The sequence below is a fragment of the Pongo abelii genome, chromosome 11, assembly GCF_028885655.2.
Source record: "Pongo abelii isolate AG06213 chromosome 11, NHGRI_mPonAbe1-v2.0_pri, whole genome shotgun sequence".
Taxonomy (NCBI): domain Eukaryota; kingdom Metazoa; phylum Chordata; class Mammalia; order Primates; family Hominidae; genus Pongo; species Pongo abelii.
This window is the reverse complement of record NC_071996.2, coordinates 66,462,243-66,487,764: the sequence shown is the minus strand read 5'-3', so window position 1 is coordinate 66,487,764 and position 25,522 is coordinate 66,462,243. Positions and strand designations below refer to the sequence as shown.

At 35.4% G+C, this 25,522-nt stretch overlaps 1 long non-coding RNA gene across 1 annotated transcript in view; it reads right to left on the bottom strand.

Moving 5' to 3' along the window:
• LOC129057878 (uncharacterized) overlaps window positions 1-13,468 on the bottom strand; it is a 30,692-nt gene extending 17,224 nt beyond the window's left edge. The window contains exon 1 of the long non-coding RNA XR_008522657.2: window positions 13,351-13,468. This is a non-coding gene — a long non-coding RNA (uncharacterized LOC129057878). The remainder of the gene's footprint in view (window positions 1-13,350) is intronic.
• Window positions 13,469-25,522: the final 12,054 nt, after the last annotated feature.

Sequence of the window (25,522 nt, the reverse complement as noted above, 5' to 3'; positions counted from 1 at the left end):
ATATGTTAATTAGCTTGACATTTCACATTTCACAGTGTATACATTTTATACATATAAGATCACTTTTTACCCCACAAATACATACAATTATAATGTTTTAGTTTCCAATAAAATAAAAATTCAAAATAAACAAAAATAATAAAATAAATAAATAAAAATTTAAAATCCCAAATTCTGCACCGCTGCCCCCAAGGCTATGTTCTCTTAAGAGAAAGCCTGCAAAACTTTTCCTCTCCCCCACATTTTCATGTGCAGGGATTTATCCCAGTGTCTTTGAACTTCCTTGGATTAAATGGAAAATGTTTTACAACTAGTAGCTCAGTTTATACTCTTCATGATCTTTTAAACGCTCCCCACACATACACACACACAAAAACACCAATGTTCCAATATAGAAAACATTACATCCCCTCTCATATTTTGCCTTGGGAGTTTCATTTTTACCAAGTTTGTTACAGTATCCATTCCAAATAAGTCAAAGAATTGAAAATATATAAATTAAAACTACATTTTTTAGAATTCTTTTTAGTTTTTAGCAACACATTAAAATCCCATAATAAAACTATTGAAGTATAACATATGCATATGCCCATGAAACTATAACCACAATCAAGATTCTGAATGTTTCCACAACATCCTAAAGTTTTCTTGTGCTTCCTTCCCATTCCATCTCTTCCTATATCCCTGTCTCCAGGCAATCACTAATCTGCTTTTATTGTTCTAGATTAGTTTGCATTTTCTAGAATTCTATATTAGTGGTAAATAACAGTATGTACATTTGTGTCTAACTTCTTACACTCAGCACAATGATTCTTGAGGTTCATCCATAGTGTTGCATGCATCAGTAATGTGTGCCTTTTCATTGGTAAATAGTATTCCATTTGTATTGCAGCACCCCATTTGTTTATTTATTCATCTATTGCTGTAAATTTGGATTGTTTCCAGTTTTTGGCTATTGCATATAAAGCTGCTATGAACATTCACGTACAAATTTCTGCATAGGCATATGTTATCAATTATTTGCATAAATAGGAGTGAAATGGCTGAATCATATGACCGGTATATATCTAAAATTTTAAGAAAACTGCCAAACTGTTTCCAATGAACCATTTGGTCAAATGTACCATTTCCAGTTTACCATTTCACATTTCTATCAGCAGGGTATAAGAACTTCACTTCCTCCACATCCTTGTCAATATTTGGCGTAATCAGTCTTTTTCACTCTAGACATCCTTGGATGTGTTAATTGATTGTGCAGCTTTAATTATCATTACCTAATGAATAATACTGCTGAGCATCTTTTCTGTACTCATTCACCACTCATATGTCTTCTTTGGTGAAGAGCCTAATCAAATTTTATTTTATTAGGTTGTATGTCTTATTATTGAGTTGTAAGAATATTTTGTACATTCGGGATGTAAATCCTTTCTCTGATTTTTTTTTCAAATGTTTTCATCAAGTCTTGGCTTGCTTTCTGCTCTCTTTGTGTAGAAACAAAAGTATTTAATGTTGATAGAATCCAATTTATTGATTTTGTGTGTGTGTGTTCTAAACAAGAAAGCCTTGGCTAATCCAAGGCTTTAAAGTCCTTATATTTTATTACAGGTGATTTTATGGTTCTAGGTTTTATTTTTAGGTCTATGACCCATTTAAAAATTTTTTTGTGTATGGTGCAAGGAAAGGGTTGGTGTGTTTTTCCTCACTGATAACCAGTTGTTTCAGCACCATTTGTAGAAAAGACTTTTATTTCCCTGTGTAATTGGCTAGACAACTTTATTGATGATCAATTAATTATATATATATGTGTGTGTGTGTTTGTAGGTGTGTATGTGTCTGTGTGTGTGTATTTATTTTTGAAGTATGCTATGGTCTAAATATTTCTGTCCCCCTGCCTACAAATTCATAGGTTGAAACCCTAAGCTCCAGGGTGATGGTAGTAGGACATGGGTTCTTTGGGAGGTGATTAAGTCATGAGGGCAGAGTTATCATAAATGGAGTTAGTGCCCTAATCAAAGAGACCCCAGAGACTTCTCATCCTTTCTATTATGTGAGGACACAGTGAACAGAAAGCCATCTATGAACTAGGAAATGAGCCCTAACCCCACACCAAATCTGTCAGTGCTTTGATCTTGGGCTTCCCAGCCTCCGGAACTGTGAGAAATAAATTTATGTTGTTGTAAGCCAGCCAGTCTATTATAATTTGTGAATTTTTGACTGAACTGAGCACAATTATGATAGGGAGAATTTCTTTTCTTTTTTATTTTTATTTATTTATTTATTTGAGATGGAGTTTCGCTCTTGTCACCCAGGCTGGAGTGCAGTGGCATGATCTTGGTTCATTGCAACCTCTGCCTTCCAGTTTCAAGTGATTCTCCTGCCTCAGCCTCCTGAGTAGCTGGGATTACAGGCACCCACCACCATGCCTGGCTGATTTTTGTATTTTTAGTAGAGACGGAATTTCACCGTGTTGGCCAGGCCAGTCTCAAACTCCCGACCTCATGATCTGCCTGCCTTGGCCTCCCAAAGTGCTGAGATTACAGGTGTGAGCCACCAAGCCTTGCTGATAGGGAAAATTTATAAGTTGTCAACCAAATCTCTCATTCTTGACTCAGTTTAATCTACCACGTTTTGCATTATACCAAGTAAAAATAGTAAAGGTTAATTCACTATGGGCTCTATAGGTGCTCTCTCTCTCCCGCTGTGTGTGTGTGTGTGTGTGTGTGTGTGTGTTTGTGTGTGTGTATTTATATATATATATTTGTCTTGCAAGAATTTATGTGTTAGGTAATATTGCAATTCCCATCTTACAGATGCAGAAACTGAAGACAGTAATTACATATCTAGGTCAATTTCATCAATCAAACTTTAGAGGCAATACTCAACCGATTTTATATATCGTGTCTTGAAAAGCTTGTTAAGACTTCTACTCTGGAGTTAAATCTAGCAAGTATATATATGTATGCTTTTATGAAATTTTCTGTAGTACAGCCTAAAGCCCCTCTAACCAGGACAGTATTTGAAGAGTTCATTCTTAGAGTCTACCCTCCAGAAGAAAAAAATAAATTCTAGGAGCCTAGGTTGAAAAGGATCTTGTGCTAAGACTTGATAGGTGTAAAATTTAAGTCAGATTTGTGGGAAAGGTAAGGGGAAAGTGCCAGGGGAAAGGACATCTTCTCTGGGAGAAGCAATTATATTATTATTACTTCCATTTTACTGCTAAGAGAATTGAGACACTCAGAGGGTAATTTGTCTAAACTCTTCTAGCAAAACAGTGTTTGAGGAGCAGTTATTAAAACCCAGGACAGTTTGATTCCAAAGCTCAGCCTGTTTCCACAGCACATCTTTCTTCTCATGCACGCTCACCAACTCCTACCCCCATCCTTTCCAAGAATTTTCTTTCAAAGCAAACTGAACACAGTAAAAGGAAGTATAAGTAGAGAAAGTATGGACTCACCATAGAAATGCAAGATTGTTTAAATGGTGGATATCGGGGACATGCCTAGCAATAGTGGCCTGAATGCAGGGAAAAAAATATTATTCCCTGGATTGAGAAAAAGAGAGCCAAAATGTTTTCCCTGGATGCTTGAACGTGGTTGGGACTTTCAATAAAAGAAAGGGAAGAAAGTCAGCCTAGGTCTCAGTGACATCAAGTATTCAGAACTTAAAAGAAAGAAGAAAAAGTCTCAAAAAGTACTAAAGAGATCCTCCAAGTCTTTTATAAGTGCCTTACCCTAGATTTTCTACCTAATTCACCAAGGTAAGTAGGGAAATGGAAATTTATGACTCTTCTCTAGAAATTTGATCCTGACAATTAACTTACAATGAAAGGTTAGCTTTCCTGAGAGTGTAAGATTTTAAACTATTTGTATTTTCTTAAAAGTAAATTATTTGCCTACTATTAAATTTCAAATATTATGAAAGACTTGAGAGAAGAATTTTGGGGTTCTTTTTTATTTCTGGGAACCAACATGGAAGGTCAAATTTCTTTTGGGAAACTGCTCCAAAGAATGAGAAAGATTAAACTTATTCACTCCTTGGCTATTAAAATAGACAGTTAATAGAGTCCTTCCTTTCCACACCACAGCATGGTGTAGTTCTAAGTTAGAATTACAGGGGACCTGTGCATTTTCACCACATGGTCTTTGCAAGCTTTATCCAATTAGGAACATTTTCTGTTCATTAACTAAGAATCAGATGAATGTTGGCAGCAGAGCAAAGTTTGTTTGCAAAATGTTTGAAAAAAATAAATAATTGAATGAAAATATTATGTAGAAATTGAACTAAGTACTGTCTTTGTTGGCCATTTAACAATCTATTAAACTAATTTTGTTGATACCATAAAAGTACTAATTTATGAAAGCAAGAAAATTGTGATCATACTCCTAGAATTTTTTACAGTAAAAGTATTTTGGTGGCTAGTTTTGGTCCACTTTACTTCTGTTCCACACAATGGAATTAAGGAAATTAGAACACTATTCCACTGATGAAAACTTTCTCCTTCACCCAATTTGAGTTAGACTCCTCTAAGACAACTTTTTGACTAAGCCTCAACCTTGGGTTCTGTCCTTGGCCTGTTTGATCCAGTTTTTGCAAGACCCCTGCTGAGTTACTTTAGGGAAAATCCCCTATACTTGGTATCTGATCACCCTTGATTTGTAATCAAATCCCAACCCCCAATCCCCGTGCTCCATTATCTTATCACTCTGGCTTACTTTTAGCAAGGGTCTTGTCATATCTGAATCTCCTAGCCCCTATGTTTCATCATAGTAATTTTCTAGCCACTGACACACCAGCTCCTGTGCTTTGGCTTTAAATTCCCGCCTTTTCTTGTTGTATTTGGAGCTGAGCCCAGTCTCTCTCATTACTGTAAAACCCCCATTGCAGTACTCCCACTTGAATAAAATTTTCCTTACTGTCTTTAAAAAGTTTCATGAATAAGTTTTATTTAACATCACTCTTAAAATGTATGTAGTCCCTGCATTTTCCTCATTCTGGAAGGCATTAAAATAATGCTAAAATACACATATATTCTGTAGAAATTATCCAAAAAACCCAACCATTATATATACACACAAAGCCATGTGCACTGTATCTCATAAAAAATTAAAGGGATTTTTCAAAGCAACTTTAACTGATTTTTGCTTAGGTGTTAGCTTTTTTAAGGTCTCAACCAAAAGCTTTAAAAGATATTCCAGTCAGACTATTTTTCAACTGCCATTTAAAATAGAAACTAGAACAATTCTTACAATTCTTTGTAGCTAACTTTTAAGACCTATGTATTCAAATATACGAACCTATGGAAATTTTAATAAGCATATAAAAATGATTCAGTAATACACTTAATTTAATCTGTTCTCAGTTTAGTTCCTTCCAGGGCCAGGGAAGTAACACGTTCATGCTTGCTTCCTACTACCCTTACTGGTTAGCTTTAAAAATTTAAGACAACAAAGAATAACAGATTCTTTTTTTCTTTCTGCAATATCAAAAGTCAGAGTCGAAAATAAGAGACAGAAAAAGAGAGAAAGAGAGAGATCAAATAATAATTGAGTAGAGGAGTAAATTGGCCTAATAATTTGCATTTCTGTAATAGCTGATATAGTTTTCCTTGACTTGATTGCAGGTTCCTTGGCTTTATGACTGTGCCTATATGCCCCACTGTACCAAGGAACAGTGCTTTGTTCTATATATGACTAGGTGGAAAGTAAGATGCTTTACCAAAATTTATCCCTCACACAGCAAGTCACTTTATTTTTTCAGTGCCCACTGAATTTTTCATATTATAAGTATTTTCTCAATTTACTCTTTTTTTTTTTTTTTTGAGACAGAGTCTCGCTCTGTCGCCCAGGCTGGAGTGCAGTGGCGCGATCTCAGCTCACTGCAAGCTCCGCCTCCCGGGTTCATGCCATTCTCCTGCCTCAGCCTCCTGAGTAGCTGAGACTACAGGCGCCCACCACCACGCCTGGCTAATTTTTTGTATTTTTACTATAGACGGGGTTTCACCGTGTTAGCCAGGATGGTCTCGATCTCCTGACCTTGTGATCCACCCCCCTCAGCCTCCCGAAGTGTTGGAATTACATCTGTGAGCCACTGCTCCCAACCTACTTACTCTTAAAAGCAGAATATAGCTCACGTGATTGTCAACCTAGCTGCACATTAGAATCACCCAAGAAATTTCTAAACAATATTAATACACAAGGCTGTTTTCCAGAGATCCTGATTTAATTTGGTCTGGGATGGACCCAGGGTACTGGGAAAAAAATTCAGCATCCTAGGTGATTCTAATGTGCAGACAGATGGAAAATTATGAAAGCATCTTCAATATTAGTTTTGGACACTTATAGAGGTTCCCATAAAAATCAAGTAACAAGAGGTCAAATACATTTAACATAGATTTAGTAATATTTCCTTTGAGTGTGTCTTTATGCTGATAAATGTTGGATGTCGTTAAACAGCCTTTTAAACATGGTTTTCAAAATACATACTAAAGGGTTAAATTGTAGAGCTGATGACTAAAACGATATAAAACAACAATAAAAATATTAAGCAATATTAATTGAGTACCCAAGATGGATAAAGAATACATAAAAACAGAATTATACTAACATTGTACAAGTGGGTAGTTGTTATAAAATTTCCAGTAAAATCATTACACAAGGATTTAAAAAGTGATTGATAGCAACCACAGGAAATAACTTATACCTCATTTGTAACCCCTTACAAATTTCAGTATAGTCTTAAGGATATATACATAATATGCATTATATAATAATATATCAGCTTAATCCTAGGTATTACAAAATTATTTGCTACGACATTTCATTGTAATGACTTGACCAAGATGCAAAATTATCACTTCAAAATTAATATCAATTAAAATTATCAATATTTTAACTTGCCATTTTCTGAAACATTTATTTCAAACTAATATTTTATGCTACTGGATTGTTTTTTTTTTGCTGTGACTTTTAGTGATTCATTAATAAAGGGTTCTAAAAAGCTGGAAAGAGTAAGCATTTAATTTATCAGTTTTATGTTGAATGAATGAACAAATGAATGGGGAGCATAAAAATTGCTTTTATTTTTCACACATTAATATTGAGATTTTTTTGCAACATTTTATTATCTCAGTGACAATCAGAAGTGGTTATCAGAGATCTGAAAATAAATTTATTAATGTGGAAGGAGCCCAGAGCAAACACATTCTAGTCTGTTTATACTTTGTTCTATTTTACTTGGTGTATAAGGGATCAAAAGTTGCCTAGTAATACTAGCTGACACGTATATTTTCTATATGCCAGGCACTATTCTAACCATGTTACATGTATTAGCTCAGTTAAGAACTTCATTAATAATGAGGCTTCAGCTTATATGGATCATCATTATTTATAAATTCTAAAAAAAATGTTTTTAGCAGAGCTGATTAGATCCAGGGCTGATTAGATCCAGTTGGCTTCCAGGAAATGTATATCAGAAAACCAAATCACTAATTACATTTTAAATATTCAGAAGTGGTTTTTTGAACAAAAGTAGTTCTAAAGACGTTATTCATAATGATGCTAACCTTTTTGATAAATTCAAGAATGACTCTGCATCCTAATCTTTGATCTTTCACTTTTTCTCTTTCTCTTTGTATTTTTACCACTCCTTTCAGTGATTAATTTTCAATAATGAGGCCAAAGTTGACTTCTTGCGCTTGTTGCTCTGACTATACTACCCACTTTCTATAATCTCAGTGGCGTCTTGGATGAGAACCAGCCACCAACCAGGCAATTCAGAGCCTTTCAAAAACCTATCCTGGACACCTCCATATGCTTTTGCTATCTCCCATCCCCTTTTCCACACTCCAACTCCCCAAGCTCTCTAATTGACTATTTGTGCTTCCAGTCTCCCCACTCTGTTTTCCTAACTCTCCTCCAGACTGCCCCTCAAGGTGAGTTTACTGCCTCCCTCCCTCTTCAGCTTTGATACAACAGCTGAAGAAAATAAATCTTCCCTAGCAGAAAAGCTATACCTATTTCTTTTAGTCTCTTTATTAGAGGAACTTTTATGAATTGAATTGTGTCTCCCAAAATTTATATGTTAAAATTCTAATCCCTAGTTCCTGAGAATGTGACCTTTTTGGAAATTAGTTTGTTACAGTTATAATTAATTTAGTTGAGGTCACGCTGGTGTAGGATGGACCCTGATCCTATATGACTGATGTCTATAAAAGGGGGAAATTGAGACACAGACGTACACACAGGGAGAATGACATGTGAAGATGAAGGCACAGATGGTGGCGATGCGTCTACAAGCCAAAGAACACCAAGGATTGCCAGCAACCATTGGCATCTAGGAGACAAATGAAGCAGATTATTCCTCACGTCCTTTAAAAGGAACCAATCCTGTCCACACCTAGAAGTTCAGACTCCAGCCTTCAGCAATGAAGAGAGCGTTTCTAGCGTTCTAGCAGAGCTGGAGCCTCCATCCTAGTCCCTAAGGTCCTACTGGAATCTGTGAACTATTCTGTTGTGTGCCAGTAACTCTCCTTTTCTCACTTAAGCTAACATTAGTTGAATTCCTATGCTTTATACATAACTTAATCTCTCTCAGTCTTTTTCCACATCAATAAAATATAGTCAGTAATAATTGCTACTTCACATTGTGTAGATAAGATATAAAGTTCTTAGCATAATGTCTGTCACTTAAAAAGCAATTGATAAATAATAATTATTAATTTCACTTTTAATGTTAAGAAAAAAGTGAATATATGTAAAAATATTTTGATAAAATAAACTCTCAAGTATTATATCAATGCAAGATTATCTCACAATAAAAGTTATTTTTGATTATCTCATATAAAAAAAAAAGATTGACCAGAGGAATTCCCATTGCTCCTGGCTAAAATTTCTGTGGGCTTCCACCCTAACAGATTTAGTGATATAGTTTGTGCTAGTGAAAAATTTTCTTTGCCTCTATGTTAAGATAGAGAAAACTAGGTTTATGCATACGTATGTAATCAATCCATGATACTGGCTTGATCCACCAAAGTCACATAAAAGTTGCACCACTACTGGCCAGGTAAGTTTTGGCAGGTTACTTTAAGACTTACAAACTCGGTGGGGTTTTATCATTTTGTTTTGTTTTTGTTTAACCTTGGCCAGCATATTTGTTCTAATTTTCCTATAGCTACAAGTAGGAAATACAAAACTGTAATATAAGTATCATTCCCATGAGCATTACCTTATTGATATCCAACCTCTCCCAAGAGTTCCTAGAAAGTGTCTAGGAAAGACACATGGGAACATTGAGGTAGGTGTTTCAAGTAGAAAAAAAAAAAATCAATGGGTAGAGAAAGACCCTCACTGAATGGGGATAAAAAAATTCCACTCCATGTTTTGGGCTGAAATGTAATGAAAGATGACAATAATAAGCCTTTTTTTCCTTATTAAACCTGAATCTTCTCTCATTTCCTTGATGGCTTCTGAGCGGTTACTAAGTGTACAGCTCAGTGATTGCCAAAGGAAAAAGTTATTTTAAGAATGAAAAGTTGCCAACATTTTCTGAAGGAAAAAACACTGAATAGCAAAAAGCTAATGCCATCATGTTCATCCTGAATATCAAAAGGTTAGTGTGAACATGAATTCCAAAAAATACTGTTTTTCCTTTCAGGTAATTTCATACATTAGCCTGCCCTTTGCTATTATCTTTTTCTTTTGAATTTAAAAATATTTTAGCTGATTTGAATTAAGTATAATGTCAACAAGAGTAGTTGAAGTCAGGTCACTTTGGTTATTTTTAAAAGTTAGAATTATAAAACGTATTTGACTTTATGAATAATAGAGTAGTTATGGATAACCAGAAAAGCTGAAAATAAACATTTATATTAATCTTTATTCTCAGAGAAGTACTGTAAAAGTGAGAGAGGAGAAAGGAAGAAACCAGTCAGGCAGGCAGTTAGGGTGGGTCTTAGATTGAATTCTTTCAAACAAAAGAACAGCCTACAGGTATAGATAGATAAGGGAACTTACACAAGGAGGCTTGCCTAAGACATTCCCACAGCCACACAGATAAGAAAGCCTACACAGGTGACTTCCCCAGACATGTCTATGATGGAAAATTCCATCCCCTGCCACATGCGCAGTAAGGGGAACAAAGCAATATGGAGTTACTCAAGCTAAGGGTCTGCAAGCACACTAGGAGGATGGGGTGGAGCTAGCAGAAATTTGTGCCTTATGCAAATGAGATGCCCAGCCCTCGTCGGTTTCTTATAAAAGTTTATGCATTCAACTGTAAAAATGGCAACCCTCTTCTGGGTCCCCTCTCCGCAGCAGAGAGCTTTCTTTTTGCGCCTGTTAAACTTTTGCTCCAACCTTACCATTGGTGTCTGCACTCCATAACTTTCTCGATCATGAGACAAGGAACTTTGGGGTGATACCTTGGGCCATAAGAGACTGCTACATTGTGGTGCATTGGTGAGACTGTAACGAAAGTAGTATAATAATTTATAATATTTTAAATACCTGGTATTTGAGGGTTTGTTTTGTTGTAAAACATGATTAAGAATCTGAAAGTTTATAGCCCCCTTCTTGGTGATATGCTTAAGTTTCAAAAATTGTTTTATTTCGGCCAGGCATGGTGGCTCATACCTGTAATTCCAGCACTTTGGGAGGCTGAGGTGGGCGGATCACAAGGTCAGAAGTTCGAGACCAGTCTGGCCAACGTAGTGAAACCCCATCTTTACCAAAAATACAAAAAACTAGCTGAGTATGGTGGTGTGCACCTGTAACCCCAGCTACTCGGTAGGCTGAGGCAGGAGAATCTCCTGAACCCGGGAGGTGGAGGTTGCAGTGAGCTGAGATTGCTCCATTGTACTCCAGCCCAGGTGACAGTGCTAGACTTTGTCTCAAAAAAAAAAATTGTTTTATTTCTATCTCACAAATTAGCATTGGCTTTTCTTTCTGTTTTCTTTCTTTCTTTGTTTCCTTTCTTTTCTTTCTTTCTTTCTTTTCTTTTTTTCTTGCTTTGTTACCCAGGCTGGAGTATAGTGGATATGATCTCAGCTCAATGCAATCTTCGCCTCCCAGGTTCAAGTGATCCTCCCACCTCAGCTTCCCAAGTAGTTGGGATTATAGGCACCTGCCACCACACCCAGCTAATTTTTGTATTTTTAGTAGAGATAGGGTTTCACCATGTTGCTCAGGCTGGTCTCGAACTCCTGACCTCAAGTGATCCACCCACCTCAGCCTCCCAAAGTGCTGGGATTACAGGCATGAGCCACTGCGTCTGGCCAGAATTAACTTTTCTATTAGTAAATCATACATTTTTAAAAAAATCCCTTCTCTTCTTAAAGTGTATCATTGTTTAAATTTTTTTTCAACTTTTTGTTTTTTTAAATATCTTAGTTTAAAATTCTTAATATAAATATGTACTTCCTGTGAAACATTAATTTAATTTTGGGTGAGGTTGCTGTAAATCCTGAGCAGAAAGAATTAAGCTTTGTTATTGTAATTTTCAATTTGTGATTATAGTATTGAAAGAGATCATGCGAATTTTAGACTTGACAAACTGACAGCATATTAGAAGACAGGGCTTGATAAACCACAACTTTAGCTAAAAAGAACAAAAAGTTAGACTAAATAGCATAATAAAAACTGGTAATACCTATAAAAATATAATTAAATGAGGCCTGAGAATATCTGACAAAATATCAGGGCAGCCTCTTCAAATCTTGTGCATGCTACTTGTATTATAAATCATGCATCTGAAATAAACCCAATTGTTTGCATTTCAGTGTGTTTTCAGAGACATGAAACTGATGAAAACATTTGTAAGATTTAAAATCAAAAGTTAAGGCCAGGCGTGCTGGCTCACACTGGTAATCCCAGTACTTTGGGAGGCTCTAGTGGGTTCACTAGAGATCAGGAGTTGGAGGCTAACCTGTCCAATGCTGTGAAATCCCATCTCTACCAAAATTACAAAAAAAAATTAGCCAGGTGTGGTGGCAGGTGCCTGTAATCCCAGCTACTTGGGAGACTGAAGCAGGAGAATCACTTGAACCCAGGAAGCAGAGCCGAGATTGCACCACTGCACTCCAACGTGGGCAAGAGTGAGACTCTGTATCAAATGAATAAATAAATAAATAAATAAACTTAAAAAAACTTACCTTTGCAGCTCTCCAGAATTATAAAGAGGCAGGGAATAGGAAGTTTAATTAAAATTATTTATAACAGTTAAAAACTGGATCAGCCCATACCTAACTTTCCATACTCTTGAACCACAGAAATCTCAAAGGTAAAAATTAACAAGAACTGAAAAATCTTATGTAAATTGGAGAATAATGAAAAGAAATATAATTGCGATTTAAAACACTAACAGTTTTTTAAGGGGACAAGTTCTATTAAATGGAAGATCTTCTGATTCTACAGAGCATACTAATAGATTTGGTTATGACAAATCCACCAATTTAAATTAGAAAGAGCCACTAGAGTTTGTTTAGTTGCTGTGTATAGTGGCATGAATTTGGTCCTCAGAGGGAAGCAGATGAAGAGGAAAGATGAGAGTGAGAATGGAGAGAGACCAACTAGCTAATTCTGATCAGTGCAGGTCAGTGTAAATTAGCATGGGAAAAACTTCAGTCGTGGAGTGGCCTGAAGAACATAAAAGTCTAACATTCCAAAGTTAGGGTGGGGTGGCCCAAAGAACCACTCATATATTATAAATGAGAAGTGTTTATATCACTGAAAGCAAGGAAATCCAAGTTAATTTGGATCCATCCCTCCCAAGACATTAGCAAAGTCTAACAGCACATGAATTCCCTGAGAGTTTAATTTTATAGACATATAATAAAAGGTCTGATTTAACAAAGTGAAGAACAACATTCTGCAAGACAACCTACAAACTAAATGTGGTCATTAGAAAGCCTTGGGCCTCAGCAATGGACCTCTCCCCAGGGTTGCCTTATGACATAGTAGCTGGCCATGTTCATGAGCTAGGAAGCAGATCCCTCCCCGATCACACCTTCAGGTAAGACCACAGTCCCAGGTGACACATTATAACTTCGTCAGACAACTTGAGCCAGATACACCCATCTAAGCTACGCCCACAGAATTTGCAAGATTAAAAAAAAAAAAAAAAGTTTGTTGTTTTAAGTCACTGAGTTTTGGAGAAATTTATTTCACAGAGTACACTAATACTTTGATGAATAGCAAAAGAGAGATTTGGAATGTAGGGGTGCTACTCAAAAACCCTCCTATCATACCATAATAGTTTCCTCTACATACCCAAAATGCTAAATCCTACACAAAACAGTACGTCATGTCACTGGTCTTAAATCTACCTCTTTCAAGCTTCCAGGGTGATTCTACTTACATGACTTTTCAAAATTTTGGTTGCCATGGTCGAAATCATCTGAAGAAATTAGAAGCATGAGACTAGGACAAAGAAGGAAGAGCAGGACTGCGAAGCAAGGTTGTGACTACTATGTGCCACACATTGTTCTAAATGCTAAATTCTTTAATTCCCACAGTAACCAGTAGAGTAGGTGCTATCATAATCCTCATTCTACAGAGGAGAAAATGGAGACACAAGGAAATCCAGTAATTTGCTAAGTTTATGCATTGGTAAGTGATGGAGCTAGGACCAGAGGTCAGGCTAGCTAGCTCACTGTGCTTTATTACTATATCCCACAATTTTATTTTTAGCAAGTATTAACATCCTTTCCCAGCATGACAGGTGGGTAGGGACTCCTTTCTCAGTGAAGTTAGTTCTTAGAAGGAGAAAGGGTGTGGTATTAACTCCCCTGCATTTTCTGCCTTTTCTGCCTTTATATATTCTTAGACAAGGAGAAGCCAGGAGATGGAAAGAGACAGCCCTATTCATCTCAGCAACAGAGTGGACACTCACAGGGTTAGATGTCCTACTGAGATGTCAGTGAGGGTCTCTTTATTCAATGCACAAATGAGAGGTTATATTTTCCTTAGGAAGATAAAAGGAAAGAGATACTCCTGTTTTATCTTTTTTCCATGACTGTTAGAGTAGGAATATTTTACAGTTTTTGCTACTACTTACCTACTTACTAAAAATAGATCTTTAATTAAATTCTTTCTTATGGGAGGTGGTATCCTTGGTTTTCATGTGAATGATCACCTATTCCATCTATCTGTTGAACGCATGGAAAATTATTTTCTGCTATTGTTTAAAGGGAGAATCATGCACACTAAGATGGGAGAAATGGAAAGACTCACATATTTTGCTAATTAATAGAGACAAGTATATGGTTACAAAAAAAAAGAACCTGAGGTAACAGTATTTCTCACTCTGTTGAAAGAACACAATACTTCAAGAGCTCACAGTTAGTAAGAAACCTGACTTGTTGACAGCTGGAAATATTTGTGAATGTCATTCCTATATTCTTTCTACTGCTTAGATAGTGCTTTTTTAACACTTAAATGTCAACAGGTTTGAATCAGTGTAAATAGGTTGCCTCCACATCAGTTAGTGACAGCGAAATCTCAAAATGTTGGAAGAAAGAGACAGAAGTCAGAAAGTTTTTTACATTTTTGTCAAAAGATCATTAATTCAATATTCATTGCTAATAATTTATAAGCAATATCTCATAAATATTAGAATGATTAGTAAGATGTCTTGTAATTACTTTCACTTTAGTGATAAATGATTTACTAATAACGTGGTTTCTCCTATATAACCATATGTAGCCTTTAGATTCTACGTCAACCTGTCTTATAAATGAAACCAATGTATAATGAGATGCCTCTAATAATGTCAGTAATGAAATCCTACTGGAAAAAAGTAAAGCAGTGGATGTTTCTCCGACTGAACTCTGATGTTTAACAAACCGTGTTATAAGGAAATACTACTAAATATAGTACCATTACCTGAACAGTTATTAGCACTGTCACTGAAAACAGGAATGGCATTGTGGTGTTTGAATTTATATGGAAAAACATTATAGCTCCATTGCATCTGTAAGGGAATTCTGAATCAAAATTGGAATAGAATCTCCAGTATGAATAGAGAAGCTAGAAGCAGAATCAAGGTCTACTGTGAACTACACAGTTCTCTGGCTGTCAGATTATATTCCTTTCCATCTCACAAAACTAAAAAATGTAAATAGAATAAACATGGATTGTACATAGATCTCAAAAAGGGACAGGAAAAAAGAGCCATAGTGTTGATCTAGGTCAGGGCCATTAAGCTTTTACAGAAGTCTTAGAAGGATATTATGTTCATAGAATTATCTATACCAAAGTGTGCTTTCTTTACTCACCTTGTAATAATTCCTTTTCTCCACATGTTGACTTCTTACATGCTCCAATGGTTTATGAATGGATTCAGCCCATTAATTTGTTGTCTTGAAAGTTTACTAAAGTTTTGCAGCTAATTTTTTATCTTCCAAGTGTGCCTGACAGAAGTATTTTGAGCAAATGATATAATTTTTCAAAATAAAATATCAATTTATGCATAACTTTTCTTTTGTGGCTAACTGGAAAAATTAATATCCACGAGCAGATACAATGATGTAAGTAAATTGACACACCAAAGAGTTGATTATCAGAAACACAAATAAAAACAAACACTTCTATTATGTTATCAATCAGAGAAATAAAACTTGTTGGATATCTACATGTATTGACAGAGCTTGTCTACATTTCTTTACAGAGTTCAGTGGGCAATCTAGGTTTGGTTTACTCTGGAGTATTTAATAATGCCCCATGATCCAGGAAAAAGGGTTGCTCATGTAAGGAGTCCAACATACACTACATGGCACGTTCACTACATTTTTCTAATGAAAATTGCCAAATTCTTATGTGTGCCTGATCTTACTAAGAAATAGAAACCTCAAATCATGACTACAGTTTCACTATTTTCTTGGCTTTCTCTTTTTTGTTAGAGTTGACTACAGAGTTATCCTCTCATAAAAGCCTTGACTAGACATGTTTTGTAGGGAGAAATGTCAAAGAGTTCCTCTAGTTTTTGGTGCTGCCTCCCACCTTACAATGTATCAACTCCATCAGCACCCCTGCCCAGTCTTAACACAGTAAGAATTGACAGAATTTCTATTTTGCCTCATGGAATCACAAATATATATTAAATCTGATGCTTCCCAGCTTCTCAGAATATTTCCAGATAGTGAGAAGCACTTAGCAAAGAAAAAGTAGGAAAGAATTACATCTTGACACACTATTAAAACATGATTTAATTCTATAACAAGCTATAAAACACATATATGTAACTATATTGTATAATTGATGTTAATATTGAAACTGTTTTGGTGAACAGCATATGTTTTGTAATAACCTATGGCCTATTGTATTGGGAATTAACTAATTTCCATTCTTCCCTTCTGTTCTTGTAAAATAATTCTATATTTTATTCGGGAAAGTCAATGAACTCAGCTAAAATGCTACATCTCCTACCCTTCATTGCAATAAGGTAAGTTCATGAGATTAAGTTCTGGTCAAAAATGTTATAAATAGAAATTTTAAGCCTTTTTTTTTTTTCCATTTCCATCCTCAATCCTATTTCCCGCTGAAAATGCACATAAGATAAGTGTAGTTCTGGCAGCCATTTTGGATCTCATGAGTTATTTCTGAGGGTGGAAGTCACATGATAAAGATAGTATTTGAGGAAAATTGAAGGAGCCTCTGTTCCTGAAGATGCCCCCGAGTAACTATTCTAGCCCTGGAATGCTTTCTTTTACACTCCTTTTTATTCACTTTTTACACTTCTTTTATGTGGTAGAGAAGTAAATTATCTTTTTTAAAGTAACTGTTGCTAGCAGCCAAGTGAAATTCCCAACTTAATTTGTGTTTAACCAGCTTTCCTTCTCTCTTATATTCTGTGAATTTTCCTTGCCATCCCTTGTCACCATCCCCCAGCCAATATCACAAAAATGGATGTGAAACTCTAGCTCCTCTGTTTCCAGCATGGGTCATGATTGGTTGGAGCCAGTAGTGGTGATTTGATTCCCATTACGAAGTGATGGGTTTTGGCGTGGGTATGTGGTGCATTTTTTGCTATGACAACTAAGACAAAATCAGCTGAGTAACTTCTCAAAAGTTTTTCCTTACTCTTAAAAAAGTACATGAGATAGTTTCTTGTTTTTTTTTTCTTTTTTTTGGCTTTCGTATATTGTCATCTTCAAGTCATACAAAGAACTGTGGTTGCCATCTTGGAAACGGAGCCTAAAAGGTTAGGTCAATATATTGAGGATGCCAGAGTTCGGGGGAACAGTTGCTGGTGTTGAACTAAACCTGGAGCAGTCCTCCTTTGGACATTTTGCTATGTAAAATAATAAATGTCTTTATGAATTAGCCCACTTTCAGTTGTATTTGTTGGTATTTTAAGCTGAAAACATTCTAGAAACTGCTGAGGTAATAAATATCTTATTCGTGCCTTTATCATAGTGCTTGGGTTGAGTTAACGGGAAACGTTGGTAGAGGTGAGGAATGGCAATGGGAGACCCTAGGTAAAGACAAGGGGCCTTAAAAAGAGCTAGAGAAGACGTTATGAATCTTTGTGAAAAAGATTTCTTAGGGGAATTTGAAGGACTGCTGATTGTAATGATTCCCAGCTTCATAATTTGGCCTAGAATTAGTCCTATTATAAATTTCTGGTTCTGCAGTGAATTAGTAGATGTTAATGGATAATAAACATCTGTTGTTCTAACAAGGTGATATTTTACCCTTTTATTACTGCTAAAAAATAGAATTACTGTCACTGTTTTTAAAGTCATAACATAGAGTTAATGAATAGCTAAATTTTTATCAGTAAAATACTGGAAATTTAAGACCTTAAACTGATTTTCTTCAAGATGTCTCAGGTAATAGATAAATTTGGAATTAAAATACATTCAATTTTTAAAGACTCTAGATCCTGAACACTTTCTAAGCTAGAAATATGATTCCACTGGACATATATAATCTTTTTTAAAGGAAAGAAAAAATGTTTCTTTTACTCCAAACAAGCTATTGCAGCTTCCTAGAATTGCAATAGTATTAGCAGTTCATAAAATTACAATATGTATACATATGTCTGCATATTTATATACATGAATGCATTTGTGTAAATATATATGAAAACACATATATCTGAAAACATGCATACATCTTAAATTACATTTATTTGAAAATAAACCCATCATTGAAGATTTCCTATTCGCATACCTGAAATTGCACTTCAAAAAAAAAATATGCATTTATAACTGATGTTATTCCTGGTTAATACAAATTAATGGGCTTCCTTATATGACATGTACAATGTCAGGTTAACAATAGCCACCTTGAAGATGAGAAGGGCTTATTTTGGGATGCAGTGATCTGACCTATCCATCGGCAGAGTTAATTTTTCCTTTCATTCTTGAGTTTCCCCTTGTATATCACGGGTAGTCACAGCCTTTCATTTCCTATTGGAGTTTTCTCTTGGGCTGTTGTCCTGACTCCTCTTTTTCAACTTCCCCTTCCTTCCTAGAATTGTGTTGCTATCTACTTTTGATTTTGTAACAATAAAATTGAAGCTAAAATGTTCTTTGGGTACATCAGACTGTCCAAGAGAGTCAATAATATGATTGGCATATCCATCCCTTCACCATTTGTTAATGTGCATTGTGCTCAAATGTTCAAATTCACCAGGTCAGTGTTCCAAATGCTGACTGCAAATATTATCTAATGTGCATTGTATGCAGTAGAGTCACACTTCAATTTCAGCACAGGTTTTACATTTTAGTTCCTGCTCATAATCTAAATAAACATAGCGTTTCTCAGCTTAGATTTATTTCAGGCATGCTCTCTCCAAAGGATTTAAAAATTAAAATGATTTCATAGCAGAATGGGAATGGTTATCCATTTAAGATGCTTAGAAATATAAGGCATAATCATCTTTCTTTTAAGCGTAATACAGTTTTTGAATAACAGAGAAAATCATTTTGAACTACATTTAACAAGTAGCTTGTTTCAGCTTCGATATTAGCTTAATTTACCATCTGCAGAATTACCAATAACATGATGCATTTATTACCCGTAAAAGCTATTAGCAGGTCATTTTGTTCAGTTCATCATATGTGTCTTGAGACACAATCTGGCGTCTAACAGATTTTCATACATTGATGTCGCAGATAATCAGACTGTTCTTTAATTGATTGTTTCTTGCTAGACTCCTTTTGGTTAAAACAGGTTATGCTATTTGCTTTTACTTCCACATTTCTCCACTTCAAAGTCTGGCCACTGAAAGCAGAAATTATTCTCATTTCCCTGGATTCTTTTAATTCAAAGTGAATGTATATATTTAAAAGTCTGCCATAATCAAGGGCTTTAAAAATGACTTCAGTTTTTCCAGTATATGACTCCCTCAACAAGAATGCAATCCTTACCATGCCTTTAAAAAACGGATTTATCTTTTCCTGCCAAGTCATCATATATTGAACTTCAGAACCTCCAGTGAGTACAGATCATAGGGACCAAAGGGAACAGAAAGGCTCCCTCAAAGCACTCTTTTCCTCACAATTTGCACAGACCCCGACAAGCAAAGCTGAATTGTGTTGATAGTGTTGTATCCTTTTCCACAGGGAAAAGAAAAAAGGGTCTTTTGCTAAACTGATTTCAGAAGGCCTAACTCATATTGTTCATTTAAGCAAAGAGATTGCGAAGCTCCTGAGACAGCCCCCTCTCCTGAAACGAAACAAAAAAAGAAAAGAAAAGAAAATTCCAAAAGATATGTGAACTCAAGGGAGATGGGGTCGGTGGTCCTGTGTCCGGCCTTCAACACACATTCCCCACACAGTTAACGCCATAAAAATGAAAAGGCTGAAATCAGATCAGTACTCATCAATAGGAATGAGTAGCAGCTTGCAGGCTCAAAACAAAAGCCTAATTCAGCCCTCAAAAGGTTTTTGTTTGCCTAATGTCAGAAACAAACATAAAACTTTCTATCATGTGACATCCATGACACTAGGCGAGAGCAGTCACCCTTCCCTTAGGCTTCTGTCTGACATAGACAAAAGCCATCAATAGCTCTTTTGTATCCTACCTCAGCTGTCTGTCTTCATTGATGAGTCAGCCAATCATTCCCAATTGTCATCCACTCCTTCCAGGTGAAATTCCAAAGTTCCCTGTCACAGGCCTCCAGGTCCCAGGACACACTAATTCACAAAATAATATTCTAGGCAATAGTACTCTTCACAGATCAAACATTTTATCAGGAAACAAAAATCATTTTAATTCTTATTTGAAATTTTTCTGTTTCTTTACCTATTGTTCCCACACATTTTGTGAAATATTGGCTCTTCTAAATTATTTTGGGTAACCAGAAATATGGAAGTATACTACATGTTATTTTGTCATTTTTGTACCAATTAACTCCTTAAAATTTACAGTAGATCTATACAAAGTATAGCTGCATGGGGACTCTAAAAGATTTTTAATGATTTAAACTAGAAAGCCACTATTCAGAGCCAGTGATGCATTGAGGAAAATTATGTAAGTTGTATTTTAGAAATTACTTTTACTCTAAAATTTATTTAAAATCAAGTTGCACCAATCACTTAAAATATTGCACTAAATTTCACAGGAAATCTCTGGGTGGATGTTTAGTATAAATTGAAAAGCTTAAATGGCTTAAAAATAGCTTTGAAACATCATATAGACACATGAGGCAGTTATTATGTTTAAGTGATGGGAGTTTAATGGTCTTCTCATACATTAATCCTACACTCTGATGATGGGAAATGCTTTCATCTCACTCTAGAAATGGATAAAAATAAATATTTAGATTGAGTAAATCTGATGATTTATTTAGTTTCCTTACCTATTTGTAATATTTTTGAAATTCAATGAGGTGAATTTTTACAGCTCAGAGTTCATTAGCTTTCAAATATATAATAAATAGTATGCACTTGGGACAATTAATTGAAGTATAGTCCTGTCTCCTCTCATGATCATATGTTCCAATTTGCACAACTTTAAAATGAAAAAACAGCAGCAACCACACTATTTTATTTGATGGAATACTTTTTTAAATTGACACTAACAAATACTATTCTTAGTTGTGAAGAAATAAGTATAAGTCCTATTCATAAAAATATACCTGTATCAAAGACAGTAGAAATGGCTAAAAATGTACCATTATTTGATTTTTAATTTAAAGTCACATTTTTCAATGAATCTGTTATGAGGAGTTATATCACAGGACACAGCAAGAACTGTATGAAAATTTGTACTTAATACAAATGTAGGCAGGTAATTGAATGGGTTTAAGATAAATATGTTTTTAAAATGGTGTGCTTCTCTAGATGAAAATATGAACTTTTGCCAGAATCCCTTTGAGAGAAGTGGGACAAAAAGCAAAATTCTTTGAAGTGTTCATCGACATTATCTGTTCTAATCTGGAACTACAAAGTTATACAATCTGTAGATTTCATTTACCAGCTCTGTACCAGTCACTCATCTTAATAAAAAAAAAGGATCAGCTAAATGTATTAAAATAGCAGCTGTATCCTGAATTGTTTCCTATGACATGTGAAATAATAGTTTATTATTATTTATTATAATTATTTATTATTATTATTATTATTCATAACACATTGCACAGAATTTCTATGTACGTCTGTGAAGATGTGATATAAAAGGTAATGTATTACCCAGTCAGGGTTCTCCAGAGAAATAGATGCAATAGAAGATCTATCTATACAGAGAGAAAGAGACAGAGAGAGGGAGAGATTTGTTGTAATGAACTAGCTTGTGTGGCTATGGAGGCTGTGGAGTCCCAAGATCTATGGTTGGAAAGAAAGAGACCCAGCCAATCAAATGATGTAGTTCCAGTCTGAGCGTGAAAGCCTGAGACACAGGAGTGCTGATTGTGCAGTTCCAAATCAAGTCCAAAGGCCTGAGAAGCAGGAGAGCTGATGGTAAAGCTTTTATCCGAGTCCAAATCTGAAAACAAGAGAAGACCAATGTCTCAGCCCAAAGACAGGCAGAAAGGAAGCACAGTCTCCTTAATCTGTCCTTTTCTTCTATTCAGGGCTTCAGTGGATTGGATGAAGCCCACTCACATTGGGGAGGGCAATGTGCTTTACTCAGTCTGCTGGTTCAAATGTTACTCTCACCCAGAAACACTCTCACAGTTACACTCAGAATAATGTTTAACCAAACATCTGGGTACTCCATGGCCCATTCAAGTTGATCCAAAATTAACTATCACAGTAATGCACGGTAATTTTATTTCATTCAATGGCTTTCTTAATAGTGAAAAGTGAGATCAAATAAATTACCTTAAATCCTAACAAAATTTACCTTTTAGGCTTCTATTTCCAAATTTGGTAGAATGTTCTATGATAAATGAATTCTAGGATTTTAACATTATTTTTAAAAGTAGATATTATTATTCTTATTTAGACATGAAGAAACTGAGACTTCAAGGTGCAGTTATTTCTCTTTCTTTTCATTAAAAAGGGGTGTATGAATAAAACCTCCTCCTTCTTACACAAGTTTGCTTTATTTTCATAGTGGGAATCAAAGTCAATTCTATTTTATGAACCCAGATGATTGGGTAGTGGATGGATACAAGACAGCATGATTTCTTACTTCTGTTCTTTGGAAACTATTTTCTTTTATAATAAAACTGATGCAATTATCTATCTTTCTCTTAACCACCTGCTTGCATTTTTCTTCAACTACATAGTCTATGGTACAAAGGCATATGTTGGGAATATAAGCTTTCCCATGCCAACTATCATGATGGCATCTAGAAGTGAGTCAACCCAACTGGTACCTTCAGGGCCCCAGAATGGTGCAACAACAACAACAACAACAACAAAAACCCACTAATCAGAGGATAAGGGGACATGGGTACTGCAAGTTTCTGAGCAAATGTAAGTCGGTTATCCATTTAATCATAATCAAATTATTTATTTAGTGCTTGAATACATGCTGCACACCTCTCTATAATCTTTGATTTATTATTTTATTTAATTCTCCCTACAGTCTTGTGTGACATATTATTTTTCCCATTTTAGAGATGATGAAATGAGACCCAGGGAAGTTAAGAAGGTGAGAACCATTTGAATTGGGCTCCAGAGCCTTGCTTTGACTATTATGCCAATTCCCACATCCCTCATCTGCATAACAAAGGAAAGTTAAGCTCTTGAAGTTTCTTCTTAGTCCTTGTCTTCTGTGACCCTTTTTCCACTCTAAACTAACTTCCACTTGCTCTTCGAATCATTTTATTTCTTATTTGATCACTTTAATCTTTCCTCTAGATAAGTGATCCACACTTAATCAAGACATGAGATAACTTTCCCATTTTATCTCTTTTTCTTTCTGCCTTGTGTCACACACACACACACACACACACATACACACACACCCCACACATTCCATTGTATAAAGTCTTTATGTTCTATAAAGTCCCTGCAAAATGGAATTAACAAATACTGAATCATTGCTCTTAGGAGACATATAGAGTTAGGTTCCTGCAAGTCTCTGGTTACATTTTCATCATCCTATCAGTGTGTAACCTTGTTTCATGTGTGTTTCTCTTTAAAGCCATGTTATTTAACATATGTTGTCAATTTACTAATGTTTAACTCACAGCCAACATTATTGTAAGTCATGCCTGAATGAAGCTTAGCTAGCACATGTACTTCCTCCGTAAGACACATCACAGCTTTCTTGCACTTAAGAACACAATACACCACTTCATCAGTATGTTTGGGAGTCATTTTAAACACAGAAATCACCAAGAAAAAGTACAAAAGTGCAAAAACTGAAGCACTAAATATACAATGACTAGGACACTTGGTGACAGTATGAGAGCTGGAACAAGAAGGCAGGGCATCACTTTGTTTGGCCTCAGCTGGGAATGCGTATGTCGGACAACTCAACTTTTTCATTGTTCTGCACATGTGCATATCTGCAAAGACTTTGAATGCATCATAAGTATTGATTTGAGGGATATAAATAAATATTAGTGAATAGGCAAATTTTCAAATACAGAATCCATAAATAATGAGGATCCTCTGTGTACATCTCATCTTTGATCTCTGTCTTTCCACCTCTCTCCTTTCTCCCTTCCCCATTTTCTTCTCTTTTATCTTCTTTAGAGGAAATTAAATAAGTAAAAAATAAGAATTTTCTTTTCTACTTTGTTTCTGCTATCCTTATTGTCTTCTGCTTTTCAGAATTGCTAAGATTATTCTACACATATATACACACACAATTTTTGATTCCAAATCAATTCAGCACACATCTATGTTGTCATCAATGCTATGGCTGATTATAATTATTTTATATAACATGATTTCTGCTTGAAAAGTGGTCTTTAAAATGTTCCTAATAACAGAGAATCAAAGGCAAATCCAGGAACTCTTGCTTTCTCCTTTCTTTCGCTGACCTCTATATCACCTCACACTATACAGAGGCAAGAATGTCTATATTTCTGATTTTTTAAGCTTCAAATTGCTTGCATTTAATTTAGCAATCTGCTCTTCATTGGAGACTAGTTGAATTTACAAAAGCAATTACACCAGTTTCCTGTGACTTTGAAGGATATATATAGTTGTATTAATTAAGTAGAAGAGGAGAATGTGGATTGCTGGTGATTTTCTAGTGGAAAAAAACAATTGTCGTTGTCTGTGCAGCATTAATTGCTACATAGGGTAGGAGATTAATATTTTTAACATTTTAAGTGGTTTTGCATAAATGTTAGCAATAAGCAAGCCATTTTATGTCTTATTGGTTTGCATTTTTAATAATATTGGAATGTTAGCCTTCTCATAAAGGAAAGATTGCAACAAAACAGAAATAGTGTTTCAACCTTGCTAGTTATGTGCAAACTGACCCCATGTACCCTCTTTGGGGAACACTCAAAGACAGTGGTACTGTTGAAACCATAAAAAGGGGAAGAGGTAATTTATTTTTAATTTTTCTTACATTTGTGAATTCAGTGCCAGGAAAGGCTAACAGCATTGGCTAAGGACTCCAAGGAATAGATGCCATGAACACTTCCTGCATCTTTTCTTTTCTTATATTAGGTTTGGCCTTCTTTTAAAAACAGATCATTAAGTTGGTAAAACTACACCGAAATATAAATTGGCATATTCACTTGTACAAAGATAAAACTCAACCAGATTCTTCATTTATTATTTAACCTGGACAAAGAATCTGAAAATCTAGTGATCATTACTCACTCATTCGACAAGGATTACTGAGCTCCTAGGATGTACCAGTCCCTGTTCTTGAGCTGGCAGTACCATAGTGAACTGGACAAACAGGGTGCCTTCACTCACCCAGGTGCAATCCATGGACATTCAGGGTGGCTGTTCTAACCCAGACCATTAAAGAAGTACAGTATATTCAGATTGTTACATTAAATTTAGCCTAAAGCTGCCTCCTTACATATTTTAAATTTGGCCCAGTTTCTCTTTACATAGTGAACTGTAACCTTACCAGATGTGTAAACAGACTGTAAACTACCTTGTTTCCATCACTGAGTTTCAGCCAATCACAAGCAGCCAACTATTCAAACCATG